Raw genomic sequence first — 17402 nt, 5'->3', positions numbered from 1 at the left:
AGAAAACAATTGCCTCAATGCAGCAAAGCAATTCCACATTCAACAATGTGGGCTGGTCAAACAGGTTAGTTCAATATGAATTGTCACCAAATACCAAACTCCACTCCCAATCAAAACAAATGCCCCAATATACTTGGATGTAGCGTACTGTGCACTTACCCAAAAATCACAGGATGTACTGGGCTCTTGCCCGACAGCTGCCGTCTCCTCTGCAAACTGTGCACAATTTTATGTGCATAGTTTGCTACCATTAATACTCCAACGGACTGCAAACAACTGCAAACGAATCCCGCAGGCGGCAAGAAATGCAGGGACTCAATGTAGGTGTGTCTCTCAATTAAATTCTGACCTCCAGTTGTCCGTGGATTGCCCAGCACTCGGTGTATGGGTAGATGAGGATGCAATACAAACTGTTCCAATCTATGGGTCCGTTCCTCCGTCCTCCTCCGCTGCAGCCATAATGGCTCGTTGCTTATATAATGAGGCCTGATCCAGTAAAGACATGGAAGGTAAGTTACTTTTTATTTGAAGAAAAAGGCACATAAGATTGGCTGTAGCTACTCCTTCCCGCTTTGCCTGCCAACTGCTCTCTCAGCACACCCTCCACTCAAATCAAAACAATTCCAGGGGTCGAAGACAGCGATGTCAACCATTATAATCCTGGTGGAATGAAAAATGCAGCAGGATGTTAAATGTTAAATGTTAAAGGTATTGAAATCGCGCATCTTCACCAACGTAATTGGATCCCAGGTGCTCTGGTGGATCTGTAAATAAGAAAGGGTGGGGTTGGGTTAGTCAGGAGAAGAGGGAGTAGGAGAGTGAGAGAGGTGGTGTGCTTTTGGTGGCTTCAGCTCGGTATACACCATGTGCTGTGCTGTGCTCTTCTTTGGTGTAAGTATTGGACCGGGGCAATTTGTGCTGTTTATGTGTTTTTTATTTTTTTGTTGATGCAGTGTCGTGAAGTGCGTGCGGTTTGTTGCCCGTGAGTATGTTGTGTGAAGTTTCAGGTGAGTTAGGTATGCAGAGATTTGAAGGTAGGGTTAGTGGCGTGAGAATCCTGGTTGTGGTACATCTTGTTTGGTTTAAATTATATTACTTCCAGTGGGATTTGTTGCTACTATCCTTTCTAGACCGTCTAACTGTTGTGGGTTTTAGAGTGGCGCACTCCCTGTTGTATTCTAATGAACTATGTATAATGTAATTGGTGTGTCTATTCTCCTCCTTCGGTATCGGAGCAGGGGTTGGGTGGCCCCTTTTCCCTACTATCTATGTGAGTTGGTCTGCTGGAACTTTGGGTGTGGTACAGGGCCAGGATGCTGTGGAAAAGTTGTCTAAGTGCTGCCATCTTGGTCTGTCGATGTATTCAGTCTTCAGTGTCCTCCTCTTGTGGGTATCTCTCATTATGTCATATGGTATGTCTTGGAGTGTGTTCCTTAGATTCTGTTTGTATTTGATTGCTTGGTGGGAACCAGGATCAGTATCTTCATTTATTGTTGTTTTAGCAGTGTGTATGTTCTTGTGGTTGGTCTTCTAGTTCCTCAGTGAAGAGCCAGGATTTGAGCAGTTTCCTGAATAGCAGGTGCTTTTCTTGTGTTCCGTACATCCTTTGGTAAATCATTCCAAGTTTTCGGTGCCTGGTGAGAGAAAGAGGATCTTTCGAGTTTTCTTCTGTTGTAGGGTTTCAGTTCCAGGCAGATGTTGTTGCTTGATCTGTTGTTGGCTGATGTTGTATATTGTTCTGTGCGTGATGCACATTGATTTGAATTTCATTTGTTGTTTTATTGGTAGCCAATGCAATATTTTTAGTGTGTGTGATGTGTTCTCTGGCAGCAGTTTGAGGAGGAGTCTGGCTGCCGATTTTTTGTATGCGTTGTAGTTTTTTTAGAAGTCGTTCAGGCATACCCAGCTATAGGCTATTGGCATAATCTACTCTGGACATGACAAGAGCGATGACGTTTTGTTGGCGAATGACAGGAATGGTATATAATGAAACTATATGCAACTATATACAAGTGCATGAAAGGATGAAATGAAACATAAGAAAAATAACATTATAAACACTTCCCAATTGTTCTGAATGTTTTGCTGCGAAATGCGTTTTTGCAACCAATTATTTCAACACAATGATGTTTATGTTTAGGAGTGTTCGCTTCGATCAATTCAAGGAAAACATTTACACCCCTCAATTTTACAAATTCACCAGCTGCAACTGCTCTAGACTGTATTGGAATCATAGGATTTAAATATGAAAGGTCATGAAGATGGCTAGTTGGGCCTTGCTACTGTCTTTGACAACACATTGGGAGAACGTCGATTTCCACTTTAATAAAATAATTAGGACTTTTCACATAGTTCACCCCCCACTATTGCCAGTATATATTCTCCCCTGCTTGTGACTTATATATGATACATGGAGTTAAGCGATTTTCCTCAGCCTTTTTGTCAATCAGAAAAAATACTGTTTTAAAATAAATTCAGAACAAATATTACACAAAGATAAAGATAGAGAGATATATTCTGCCTCTTCTGACAGATGGGCATGGAAGCACCAACCAATCTCAGCGCTGAATTTCTCAAAAGAATATCTTGTGTTTTAATACCACTACTGCTATTTTTGCCACCTGTAAAATGCCTAAATACTCTGTGCTATTTTTGCTATTTCCCAATTCAAGGGGTTTCACTATATTGATGATATGCACACGCCTATTCTAAAGTCTTCATTGTTGGTGAAATTCCACCAATAGGGGCTTCTGATCAACTCCGCCTGAAATGTTGTGTTAGCACCCAGTGGTGACATATCGCTATGTGCTAACTGAAGACAGTATGAGGCAGAAAAGCTGCCCGTTTCTGTGCCCACATTTCCAGATGGGTATAGAAAGGCCAGAGAAGGCCCAGCCGTCAAAATGGTATATCGCTTAAATGGTAATTCTTATAAGCAGTGGCCTAAGACTGTAAAGGGGAACATCATGAGAGAGGCGCCCACATTCACCATCAGGATAATGACAGGCTGTGAAGATGCCTCTTTCAGTGGAGAAGTTAATTTAGGAGATGAGATGAAGGCATATGGCTTGGCTGGAAAGAGTGGGGCTAGGAAGTCACTTTGGAATATATATATAGCAGGTTCATACTCAAGTGAGGGGTTTCAAGCAACTTTTGAAAGACATCCCACCGTGTTCAAATTGTCAATCAACTGTCACCCAGATACCCGAGTTATTGCCCTCATTGTTCATTATTGGCAAACTGACATTTTTGTTGCCATGTTGGTGGGATGTAACAGAAAGTATCTGTGATTTGATGGTGGTTATCGGATGTTGTGTCATTGTTGTGTGTGCCTTGGCTTACAGAAATGTTGCTATGCTTGGTAGACAAGCGGAGAGAGTTACATTTGAGCATAGGCCCCACTAACTTAAGAAAATGCATACTGTTTATGACTCTGATTTATTTCTCGTTTCAGAAAGGAACTTAGCATCTTGTCACTCTCCATTCCTCTCTCGTGATTCCGCACCACCACGATTCTTTGGTTTGAAATACCTGGTAATAGACAACACCATCCGGTTGCTCTTCCACAAATATTCAGGGCAATACACTCAATCAGATGTTCTCTTCTGAGCCTGGCATTTCTTTCGATCCACCTTGTCCTTTAGGCTGGTGGTCCCATCATGCCAGAGTCCAATTTGTCTTTCTACTGCTCTCCAAACAAAAGCCTTCCTTTCCTAAAAGATCGAAGGTCTGTTTTTGAAGTTGGACATGTCCTATTCCTGACCTACTCATACCGCTTCACAGCCCTTTGGTTACGGATGATACGTTGTCTGTTCAGCAATATCACAAGTGACCACTGCTCTGAGCTTGCTTAAAGATTGTAAAATTCTCTCTCCTAATGTCCTATGCACTGCCAGTAAATGGGTTCCACAAGCCATATCTGTCGAAACACGACTGATTCATAAAATAGCACCCCCATTACTCTGCATCTTAAAAAATGATACACCTTCACAACTGTTTTCTGGAAATATTATATTAAATGCCTTATGTAAATATGTACTGCTGTACCCAAATAGTAAGATTCACATTCCAATAACCATGTATTTGCAATGCTCCAGGAACTCTGCAAACTTAAAGTTGCATTGACTAGCAGATCTCCTTCGTAGTATCTCCGCTGATCGCTGGTTTACCTCTTGCCTGACAAGATCTGTAAACTCAGCGAGGTGATAGTCATCTCCAAGTCCATTCAGAGTCCATTCCATTTACTAGTATGTCTGTACCAGAGGTGAGAGTGGTTCCAGCAACCAGCCTCACTTCCTTTGAACCATTTGCAACTGACCAGTTTAGCTGCCTTGTCCAAAGCAAAAGCACCTCCGCTCACCATTCGAGGGACAAACAAACTAAGAACTTTCTTCCCACCATCAGGGATAAACTGCACCGAAGACCTCATTCTTCATTTTAAACTGGTGGTGCTCCATCGAACGATGTCATTGCTCTGGTAGTCACACACTTCCAGAAGCTAGGGTGAAATCCATCCCTTCCTTCTAAATTTCGCCGATTGTTCAGCTTCCGCACCCAGCTACTTGGCAGTGATGTTGCAGAGGCCTCCAGGCTGCTGCATAATCTACAGGAAGAGGAAGGTCCTATACACTAAGCATGGCTTGGCCTGCAGGTGGTAGTGGCCAATCTCTGCTGATGGTGGCATTGATGATGTTTGACCTATGCATTTCATTTGACTGTATGTATCATATTTTTCTGCTCAGCTCCCTCCATGAAAGGGCGCTTCCTTGGTAGGATGCAATCCAATGGGGTGCCACTCTGTCACATTGGTACCAATCTGTAGAGCTCTCCCATTTGACTTCCTCTAGTAACTGCTGACTTGTGGGGTACCTCAAGCTTTAGGTGCTTATTGATATTTTAATGGCCTTGGCTGAGGAGCCTTTACCTCGTTCTGAGTGCTGCCTGTCTTGTATGGTACCATGTTAATGTTCCGTTCCCTCTTGTGAGGAAATCTAGTGGCAAAGATGAGCGTTTGGAAACAACATTATCATAAATTGGAATATTATAAAACATATAAGTCAAACATGTTTAAAAAAAAAAATTAAAACAATTATTTATTTGTACATTTTACAAAACAGCAAGGAACAGTTAACAGTAAATAGTAAAACAATATAGTTACATGCAGATAAGAGAATACATATTTACAAACTCAGAACTAGTACATTTTTAGAAATTCATCGCAAATTTGTGTATACAAGTTAAGCTTCCCTTGTTTCCTATAAATCACTCTCTCTATGTTGGCAAGACAGGTCATCTCCTCAATCCAATCCACCACCGTCGGAGCAATCCGAGATTTCCAGCTCCTTAATATCATCTTTTTGCATATACAAGCCCCCCTGAACAACATTTTTTTCTGAGAGACTGAAAGATCTTCAAGCAACATTTCTAAATTGTTATTGCTTGTGTTGTGTTTCATAGAGATCGCATCGATGAATATGTGTTAGTGGAATCCTAAACGAATTGCAGTCATTTGTGCTGTGTGAGTTGGGAAATGGGTGTCTGGTGTGTTTTGCATTTGTGAAAGGTGTACAAAGATGATCACAATCCTTTTGCGTCAATGCAATATGTAAAACGTTGGTCATCAGCAGCTGCATTTGATCCTGTGGCAGCATGTGTGTCTCTTTCTGTGTGTTTGTCTCTGATGTTGCTTAAGCTATGTCATATTGCATAGAACCCCCACGTATCTCTTTTCATCTCCCTCGCTGACCCAATGGGCCAGCATTGTGGATGATAGAGCGGGGAAGCATGAGCTAAGCATCCAGAGCACAGATAGCAACTCCCCTCACCTCCATCTACTCGTCTCATATGAGCAATACCCGACTTCCGTTTTCAGCCATGTTCAGCGTTGTCAACGTGGAGTTTATTCTCGTGGTGATCATTGCTACGCTGTTTATGGCATGAAAACCTGTAAAATCCGATGATTATCAAATTGAAGGATCTATGAGCGTATATTGCACACAAAAGAATGATGTTGGAGAGGGCCAAATGCCGACCACCACCCTCAACAAAACAACTCTCTGTGTCCCTTTACCTCCGCTGATTTTGGGGAATCCCCCACACCCGCTGTCCTGCTCCAGAGCTTACTCCTGCACACCCTGCACCTCCGTGCCCACACCTTCCTGGGCATTGCACTCTTTGATTCGGCATGAGGAAAACCACACTATTGTGTGTTGGTCTTTTTCTGATACTCTTGTAGGCTTTGCACTTACTCAAAGTAGTCTATAAACGCGATCAAAATGTACGCACCTACAGAATTCAGGAGCTGTGCTGTTAATGACACTGTAAACCTAGGAGCATGTCTCTCCTTCCCCTCCTTCTTTCTATTTGGTTGTGTATGAATTATAAAGCGAGCCACGTATTCTATTGTTTTCTTCATAGATACATTTAAAAGGTACATTCCTGACAAAGTTGTGTGATTTTCAGCAGCAAGGGAAGTCACTGTTCCAATTTTCAGTTCAGGGATTCAGTCCTTTTAATCTACAGCACCCTACCTCTGTAACTCTCTACCTAAATTCTAGTAAGTGCTAAATACCATCCTATGCAGCATATGATAGCTGCTGGTTCCATATGTACGTGGAAAATTGGAAACATGAATTGTTAATAACCTTTTACTCCTATCATGAATTTGCCAGAAGTTTTGCAGACACAATTTTGTATGTGTGAACCCCCAAACCCCCTCTCCCCAGATTGGGATGCTTGGGAAAGATTTGTTAAACATTTAAAAGTTATTAAGAAAACAGAAAAAATGCACTTTCGGCCTGTGACTTTTCTACCATCCACACGGGAAGAGTGCACTCACCTGGGCTATTTTGATTTTTTAATACTGAAAATGAATTATGGGAGACCAACCTCTGAGAAATGTGCAAGGCCATTCCACGCACATTTCATCTGCTTCCTGCACAAATCTCATAGTCACATGTACTCCGGGAAGACACATCCTACAGGTGGTGTCTTCCCCTGTCATACTGAGCTGGTATGTGACAACCCTGCGTACTTCAAAGCATTCCAAGAAAGGGGAAGGCACACTTTCACACTTTCCTCCAGCGATAAGCAGCCTAATTTAAATATGAAAGGTTTCATAGATCTGCATTCGTTTTGTTTGCTTCTGCTGGTGGCAGTGCATACTAACAAGATAATTGAAGCAAGCCTCCTGAGGGGGCTTAATTCCTGGACAGATAACAGGAAAGGCGGGGTTAAAAACCCTTTGGTATGCAGTGTATCAACTTGAAGCTCGTTCCCACCTCTCTGTTTGAAAGGCAATTTATGGCCTGTCTGTGTCCAGCAGTTACCATAGGTGTCTGTGCAGAGCAGATGCCTTTCAGAGGGGAGACGTATGTGATTTGGGGGAGATGGGAATTCTGCTCCCACCACATACTTCAAGGGAAACCTGTGCTTTGATCAAGAATCACAGAGGACTAAGTTAACCAGAGTGTCACTTTGATCTATAACAGACAGGAAAATGGGTGGTGCTTAGGTATATGTTGACACCCCTTGTCTGTCCTGTTGCCAAGGTCTCTGGTCCTGACAACATGTATAACATAAGATTGCTGGTGGGGACCCAGGTTTTGTTCATTAAGGTAGGCTTAGCCTGCACCAATCCCTTGGGCCCATTTGGATTTAAGAGAGGGCTGATCCCCTCACTTAACAGATCATCTGATGACTTTGAAAGGAGTAAGAAGAAGGATTCATTTGGACCCAAGCTGAAGGTACAGTCTACCTTACTTCTTTCGCCAGTGAAGGAAGGCCGGGAGTTCCAAGTGGGAAGCAAGATCCCTCCCTAAATATCTCCCAGGGAACTGAGGGAGATAGCAGACTCAGAGGACCATTCAGCATCTCCAGAACCGGTACCCAGCCAGCACACAGCATGCCCTGCTAGCTTCTGCCAGCGAGCGTTCTAGGTCGGAAGTGCCAGAGAGTCTCTGGCCAAAGGACAAGGGCATTGCCTGCAATCACTGTGCTGAATTTTGGCCCATCCGCTTTGAAAGGACATGAACCCTGCAAAGAAGCTAGGAGGAGTGCCACACAAGTATCCTCCAGCGTCCATCTTTTAAGGACATTTTACGAGACACTCAAGTCCTCAAATCACTTCTGGTTGCACCGCTGACTGTTGTCATGCTGCAGTCACCAGAGCCATCCAAGACATCTTGACCAACATTCCAGATCCGCCAACCAGCACAGAGACATTGATTCTTGCCCCCAAGCCGCTGCGCCAGACAGCCTGCAGATGTACATCCAGCTTTGTTTGCTGAACTGCCTGCCGCCTCGTTCCCACAGTTGTCCTCCACCACCTGGAATGACCTTGATGCTGTTGAGCACCAAGAACCTCTTCAGCACCAGGTACATTATGGTACTGCCCCCTTGGTCCTTCTCTGAAGGCCCCTCGAGACAGATATGACCCTTTGCCCCCTTGGTCCTGAAACCAAATAACCTTGAACAGTAAGAGTGATCACTTTACCAGCTACCCTCCTGTCAGTATCCAGAGTGCACCCTTTACCTTCGTGAAACTATCTGTCCTCTGTGTTTCTTTACAGGGTGGGTTGTATTTTGTAGTATGCTAGAACTCTCTGTTGTAGTAATAATAAAGTAGATATTGTATACAACCTTCACTGAACAGTCCCTTTTATCATTGGGCAATAGTATTTTTGCTGTGTTGCAACTAACCAACGTTCCACAATCTTGTGGAGTTAAGCCTGCTGTTCCGTCCACGTTACCAAAATTGGACATGGGGGTCTTATAGTTTACTTGTATTCCAATTTGTTCAGGTCCATTCTGGTGTACTGGAGGTGTGGGGTTGATTGATGGTTTAGAAAACTATATTCATCCGTGGACCACTGGTTCCCCAGAAGTTGATTCATCACAGTGTAGAACTTGGAAGGGAGGAACATTAGGGTTCACATATATAACAAGAGTTAAAAAAGGGAACTTTGTTTTGTTGTTTTCTGTGTTTTCTTTGGTTTCTATCTTTTCACAAGAAGGGGAAAAGAAATCGCCACGTAAAAACAAAAAATATGCTTAGTAATGGTAGTTGACCTGCTGCTTAGAAATGGCCCTTGTTCATTAAGCTCTCCCGCCGCGATCCAGTTGAGGCATTGGCAGCACATTACTTTGAACTGTGGTAGATCGCATGCTGGCAGCAGTGGTTGAGGTTGAGTGGCGCTGATTGTAGATGGGGTAGCAGCTGAGGGTCCACTGGTAGCTGGTGGTAATGTAGCTGGGGGGCAAAAGAAATTAAAGGCAAAGAGGTGGAGGTGTCACGGAGGTAGCACTGTACCGACTGGTGTCCGTGGATATTCAGCTTGTCGGTATAATGAGCCTTCCGGTATGACTCATCAACGTCATCCCAATGGACTCTTATCAGGTGCTGTATTAGAACCAAAGTCGCCAGACTCTGAGATGGCGCCTTTGATGGTCCTCTCTGCATCACTTTTTGGCAGAAAGTGCACATCACCTCCTCCAATTCCTTCCAGCTATGGTGTTTTTTCATCATAAAGTATGGTCAGCCGTTTTCTTAATCCCGCACTGCTTCTTGCAGGGAGGTGAAGCAGTTTGAACCTAAACCACTTCTTTGTCACGAACAGGGAGGAAAATGAAAAAAGACATTGCCACTTAAAAGTAAAAAAGTTTTTAAAAAGTACATTAGAAGGTAAAATAATAAATATAGACAAAACCACAAAAGACACACAAAAAAAGGAAAGATGTTTAGGAGCTCACACCTGGATCCCCCTCTTCCAGTAACTGACCCCTCTTTAATTTCAATGTTCTCTTTTTACATAGTTCAATGTTTGCGGAATTCACTTACTTTTCTTTCACAATGCTTGTAGATCAAAGTCTTTCGATTGTACATGGATTTTGCTTGACCCTCAGTCTGACCACTTTGACCTTTTCCGCGGCCTCTCTTATGGCCTTCTGGTTCCGGTTTCCCACTGTAGATGGTCTCCCCTTCAAACTTTTAACAGTTCATTCAAAATCCATCAGCTTTGGTTCAAACTTGCCACTTTGCGATTCTCACTCATCACAGCCCGGTTCTTATTGGTTTTTCTCTCAACTCACCGGCTGTGTCAAACCTCTTGGCTGTTGCCTTTCTGGAATCAAGGCCGGTACCATGGGCGCAGGTGCTTCCCTTGCTCCTGCTTATCGGCATAGGTTTGCCTTGTGTAGCACTGACATCTGCTGAAGGACACTTATGCTATTCTTCACGGTTTTAGGCTCTCTTCCACGAAGGCTCTGCAGGTCTTGGACGAAAAGGGCAAGGTCACTTCTCTCCTCGCCACCCTCTTGATTCCTGCTGCCTTTCTCCTTCTCTTGAGCTGCCGCATGTTAGCCATCTCGTTGTGCTCTCTGCCATGCTCGCCTTGCCTGTCCTGCACTCTCCTGCTTCACCTTTTATCACTGGGGGGGAAAGGAAGGGCCGTCAGGTGTGTGTGATTTAAGTTAATTGCCTGACTTTGCCTGGCCCTCAGGTTGAGACATGTCAGGTACACAAGTTTAACATTACAAGTCTGTTGTGCAAAGGTGTTTGTGTCAGAAAGGGGGCGAAGTTAAATAATTTTAATATCATATGGGATTTGTTGGGAATAGGGAAGGTTTGTGAAATAAGCAGGAGGGTTTGTGAGAATTCAGAAAATGATAATCAGAGGAACAGGAAGAAGAAGGATGTGGAGTATTCAAATGGAGACCGGTGAAACAATAATTCTGGAAGTTATGCTTTTTGGGTTTAACCGGGTTTGGGACCTTAGAGGAGTGATTACGTATGGAAGGGATATTGGATCGGGGAAGGAGAGTTCTAACGGGAGGAAGGGATGCAGATGCAATACATCCCATGAAAGCCTCAGATATCTGACCCTCTCTGGCACGATACTGCATCTCCCTTTGGTCATTCTCCTGAGCATAACACCAGGCTCCACTACAGAGGTGATCCTTTCACGCTTGACTGCCTTTCAGGTTGGGATAAGAGAAGAACCTCCCTTTCTTGGCCCCCTGAATAAGGAACTCTTGAGGTTTGCTAGGTGAGATACCCTCAGGTATTTCACACCTGTCACTTTGCTCCATAGCCGCTACTATGAATTCCATTATCCCATTGGACAATAACGTTTACAGGTGTGTGTGTGTGTGTGTGTGTGTAGGCACAAATACTACCTGCTTGTCAGTGAGGTGTAACCGCGATTATTCACCACAGCCACAGAAAACATCTTAATTTTTATCATTGCTTTTTGTCCTTAGCAGTGAACAATTTATCTGTGAATCTCCAAGTACTTTTAGCGGCACATACCTTATTTCTCCCATCCTTTTTTGCCTTATTTTATACAAAAGCCTCTATTCTTTGTTATGTTTGTCTATTCTTTGTTTTAAGTATGAAGAACAGGGAACTTTTCTGTAATATCATTATCAGACCTCTGCAACCTGTGTTTTAGGTACAATTTTGCAGGGTGTCGCCTTGATGTGTCCAAGGAACGGAGACAAAGAGCTCCCCTACTCCATTTGTACAAGTGCAGTTTCATGAACATGACGCGAGATGCAAGAACTTTGATACTATCCAGGGATTAAGCCCGACACTATGCAATTCTCCTAGCAACCATGTATGTCTAAATCAAGGAGATAGATACCAATATATGCCCTGATTTGACAAAGGCACCCAGTATGCCGAAACACGTGTTATCATAAAGGGCCATCAATAAAAATTCAATATTTCATAAGAAACAGTTCTCTGGAATCTAACTGTCACTGTGGCGCAGTAACCGATGTGTGTTTGAATCACTCTTATTCTTTGTTTTAATTGGTTATATATTTTCATTTAACATTTTCGATTTTTGTGGCATTGTCCTTTTTGATTTGTTATTTTTACTGTTTTAACATTTTCCTCCCCAGGCAGATGCTTTCCATCATGTCTGGCCATAGTGACAGCAGTGATGGCGATGTCATCTGGGTCCCATGACCATCCTCACCCCATAAGAAGTTGTGTGGCATGAAGAAAACATCTGACAGTTGGCGTTGTTTCTTTGTGAAGGAGCACCATTCCTTGAAGGAGGCAGGACATGCATTGCATGTTCTGCAAGAAGGTTGTTCAATGTGAGCCTTCAAACGTACCTTCACAGAAGCTGGGCACAGCTGTGCTAATCCAGCACCTTGCTCATGTCCACTGGGATGAGGTGAATGATTCATATCGCAAGGTTCATTAACACCATAAGGTGAATTTGCATGGACCTCCCTCTGTAAACTGTCGTCCTGCAAATGCTACTTTGCATTTTTTTCTTGTGACATGCTCAGCTCCTCCTGTCCCTTCACCATCAACCTCGAGTCTCTTGCCTGCCACAGCTTCTACACGCAGGACTGTAATGTTACCGGAAACCAATTTGAGTGATTGTAAAATCCTGTCTATTATATGCCAAAATAGCATTGCTTCGGGAGGTGCCACGCTAGCTTCATGGGAGTTGGCCATTGCTCAGCATCTGGTAAATCGCCACCATAGATTTTCTTTTTTAAATGGCAATGTTTTTCACTCTTTTTTTGAAAAAAAGAAAATCAGAAAAAATAAAAAAACAAATGCCCAAAAAGGTTTGCTTTTTTAAATCCCCTTCTTATATGTTCCATCCTTAATGTGCTTTCCTTCCCAGTTCCACCCTCCTCTTTCCATTTCCCAAAATGGCCCATTTTTTGGGCCACCCTCCAAGTTAAAAAAAATAGACATTACACAACACAAACTGTTTAAATGGATGAATAAGTGTTAAATCATCCATTTAATAATGTGTATGTGATAAAAGTGTCACATTTATATGCAATATTTTTCTATAACTGCTGCTATAATTAATGTCTATGAGCCTTGTGAAATGATGGTTAAACAAAATATATCTACAGAGGTGTGTGATAGGTAGTGCTTGAAAATTCTATTTCGACCCTTTCTTTCAGACATGTCAAAATCTACCTAGTAGTAACGATGGCCAGGCAGACCAGTAGTTTCTCTTGTTGTCTTCAATACAAATCTGGAACTAAAAGTGTTGTTGTCAATTCTGTGCCAGTGGCCACATGTAAATAATGAACAATGTGCATGATCCATTACACCTATCTAAATGACCCTTTACTAGTTGGATTGGCGGATGCACTTCCTGTTCTGCTGGCTGCTGTTGAGTTGGAATTATTAATTCAAACCCACTCAGAGGCAACCCCAGACACTCCCATTCAGCCTTTCAAAAGTTGTAGCAGGGCATAAAGCCCAAACCCGCTGCTTGCCATTGAGATGAGTTACATGAATTTTGTGTGCTGGTCCTCATCTTGGGTGTTGGCGCCTTCCTCGATATATGATTTCTCATTCCACAAACCCAAGCATGACTCAGTCCAGGCTCCTGTTGCAAATGAGTCTGTTGGAACAGCAGCCTTCCATGTAAGGAAACGTTTATGCCCAAATGACAATCATGCCTCCGCCATAGATAGCGACAATGATCACCATCATTGTTGTGCTTCATGGATGTCTGTTGACATTACTTATTAGATAAGAACACACAGTTATCAACAAGCGTTGTATACAGCACTGCAAGTGACTCAAAAGATGTAATATCCTTCGTTGAGGCTTCTTATGATGGTGGTCACTGAATCACTAGAAGATGTGCAAGGCTGCAGAGCATGAGCAACTGCGTGTGTGCAACAGATGGAATATAATATTGCAGCGGGGTAAGGACCGAGTCGGACTGCGGCCGTTCTGGGGCGCCCCACGGGTAGGTTGCCCAAGAGGCCAAGGCAGTACGTCAGGCCGCTCTGACACGTTCACCACTGACCTACCTCTAAGATTCACAGACCAAGGATGAATTTCCATCATCCAAGATAACACGACACAGCGAAGCAGAAAATAACAGACAGACCGTCCTTGCTCAGAACGATTAGGAAAGTAAAACAAAGCTGGTAGAGTGCTAAGATTGAATTTTCAGCTGATATCTGCTCAGCAACTTCCAGCTTCTATTTCTGTTTTCAAATCTGTGGCATTCCCCAAAAATAGACCTTCTTATTTAGTATTTTTTTCCGAATGATTCACCCTTAGCTAAGATGTTCCATCTTTTTTCGAGGCGTTATCTGGCTGACTATTGTTGTCAGTGTTGCTCTCTTCCTGATAGGTGTCGTCTGCTTTCCAGTGTCGGGCGTTCATGATTGGCTCACAGAAGTGGGATAGTTGTTTCCATCTTCACAGAAAAGGGACTGCACAAAGGCGCCAGCGGGGAAATCAAAACTACGCACGCAGGAATGCAAGACTATCAGAATGACTTCCCAGGAAGTCACGAGTAGGTGGAGCGTGGTTTATTTCTGCTGTCAGTCAACAGCCAAGGTAATATTTCAGAATACCCAGGACATTTGGAAATTGACTGTAAATCACGTTAACAGCCTACAAAAAGCTTCAATAAGTCTACGGTGTCTCCGCTCAGCAGGATCCGGGGATCATCTGTAGCTGGCTATTCTGGATGTTGTCCAATTGATTGCCTTTGAATAGATTGTTTTCTGTTTGAATGCACGGTGGAGCAAATGTCCATTAACAATGTTCTTGGGCACGATTTTCAAGTGCGAGTACATTTTGGTAAAGTAGGGCATTTGTTCTGTTCATGGAATTTTGAGTTTATTCGCCAAAGCACGTTTTTTTTTTTCAATGACGGTATGTGCAATTTCCTTTGCGCATTTGTAAAACAACACGTGTTGAAGGAGCAATATCCGGCGTTTTCACCATTGATTTAACACGGAATTAAGAACGAGTGAGTGCGTTAGTTATTTGACCTCGGGATGTGTAAATTACTTCTGAAGGGTGCTGCCTAAAGAGATCACATAACTGCGTCACTTGCCCTGGGGCTCAAATGCAAATATCTCGGTGGCATATGTCATACGGGGCGATGTGTTCATTTGTTGATAAAAACTAGGCGTGAAACTTTACACTTGTCTTTAAACTCATTACACCACTCAGAGACATTCTGGACATGTTTTGCAAGTGGAGTTGGAGATGGGAGTGGAAATATGTTTCTTCCTTGTCATTCCCGCTCCAGCTGAAAAAGCATACCATTGTATGCTTGCATGACATTCTTATGCACGCATTAAACCAATGGATTCCAATGGAATCCGACTCAATTTAGCACCTTCTAAAAATACGCGGATACTTGCACCGTTTACATAACAGAGAATGAAATGAAAGAGTAAAGGCAATTTTGCATGTTTTTACTTTTTCATTTTACATTCTGCTGTGAAACTGGGAAATTTCCTACAGGTGACCTGTGAGGAATTTGACCGTCCACACTTTGAAAGAGTGTGCTCAACTGGGCTTTGTTTGATTTTTTAATAAGGAAAATAAATGATGGGAGATCAACCATTACGGACTGTGTGAGGCCCTTCCGCACACAGACAATCTGCTTCACCCACCAAACGCATAGTCACATGTACTTCGGGAAGACAGAGTCTACAGGCACCATTTTCCAATGTCATATTCATCTGGAATGTGACAGCCCCGGGTAAATCAAAGCATCTCCAGAAGGGGGAGGCACACCTTCCTCCAGCCATGAGCGCCCTAATTTAAATATCATTTTTAAAAAATATATATTTTTATATAGTTCATTACAAACTTTTAAAAAGAGACAATTAAGAAATATTTAAATATCAAAGGCTCTGTGGATCTGCATTTTCTTTGTCCTCTGGCTGGAGGCAGGGCATACTAATGAGAGATATTCGAAGCAAGACTGAAGGGGCTTGGTTGCCGGAATATATAAGAAAGGCAGGACTAATCTTTGGTATGCAATGTGTCAACTTGAAGCTAGTTCCCACCCATCTGTATGAAAGGCAGTGAAATGCATGTCTGGGTCCACTATTTACCATAGGCGCACCCCTACAGAGGTGACCACTTTCAGAGGGCAGAAGTATGTGGTTTGGGGGAGACAGGAAGTCTGTTCCCGACACAAACTTCAAGGGAAACCTGTGCTTTAATCAAGAGTCTCAGAAGGCTCAGTTAACTAGAGAGACACTTGGATCTACAACAGACTGGGAGATGAGTGGGTCTCAGGTATATGTTGTCATCCCCCTATCTGTCCTGTTGCAGAGCAATGGTTCTGACCTCATGCATAACAGAAGATTGTTGGTGGGGACCCAAGATTGGGTGATTCTTTAAGGCGGGCTTAGCCTGCACCAATCACTGGGGCCCATTTGGCTTTAGAAAGAGACTGAACGCATCACTTATCCAATCACCTGAAGACTTTGAAATGAGTAAGAAGAAGGACTCATTTGAACCTGAGCTGAAGGTACAGTCTACCTTACATCGTCCACCAGTGAAGGAAGGCCAGGAGTTCCAAGAGGGAAGCAAAATCCCTCCCCTAAACATCTCTCAGAGATCAGAGGGAGATATTGGACTCAGAGGACCTGTCCAGCAGCTCCCAAACAGGTACTCAGCCAGCACACAGCGTGCCCTGCTAGGTTCTGCCACCAATATTCTGAGGTGGGAAGGGCTGCAGAGTATCTGAACTAAGGACAAGGCTGTTGCCTGCAAACACTCTCCTGAGCCTTTGGCCGTCCACCTTGAAAGGACACACGCCCTGGGAAGAAGCTAGTATGAGTGACACACAAGCATCATCCAGCGTCCATCTTTTACAGACATTTTTGAGACAGTCGAGCCCTCGAACTGCATCTGGCTGCACCGCTGACTGTTGTCACACCGCAGTCACCAGAGCCTTCTGAGACACCTCGATCAACATTCCAGATCCGCCAACCAGCACAGAGACAACGATTCTTGGCCCTTGCTGCCGCGGCAGACACCCTGCAGACGTCTGTCCAGCCTCACTTGCTGAACGGCCTGCCACCTGATACCCGCAGCTTTATCCTGCCACTAACACCGTCTCAAGGGCTGCAAAGCACCTTGGAACCACCTCAATGCTATTGAGCACCAAGATCTTCTTCAGAGCCAGGTACATTGTGGTTCTGCCACCCTGGTCTTTCTCCGAAGGCCCTTACTGACAGTTACAACCCTTTGCCCCTTGGTGCTGAACCGAATAACCTTGAACTGTAAAACTGATTACTTTACCAACTACCCTCCTGTCAGTATCCAGAGTGCATCCCTTTTTCTTTGTGAAACTGTCTATCTTCTATGATCCTTTACAGGGTGGTGGTATTTATAGTGTGCTAGAACTCTCTATTGCAGTAATAATAAAGTTGATTTTTGTATGCAACCTTGACTGCCCAGTCCCTTTTATCATTGCAACTAACCAACGATCCACGACATTGCAGAGATAAGCCTGCCATTCCGTCCATGTTACCAAAATTGGACAAGGAGGTCTTATAATTCACTTGTATTCCAATTTGTTCAGATCCCTTCTGGTGTCCTAGAGGTGGGGGGGTGGATTGATGGTTTACAAACCAAT

Source organism: Ambystoma mexicanum, chromosome 11 (assembly GCF_040938575.1).
Source record: "Ambystoma mexicanum isolate Mex_15411 chromosome 11, UKY_AmexF1_1, whole genome shotgun sequence".
Taxonomy (NCBI): domain Eukaryota; kingdom Metazoa; phylum Chordata; class Amphibia; order Caudata; family Ambystomatidae; genus Ambystoma; species Ambystoma mexicanum.
Note: the sequence above shows the minus strand (reverse complement) of the source record.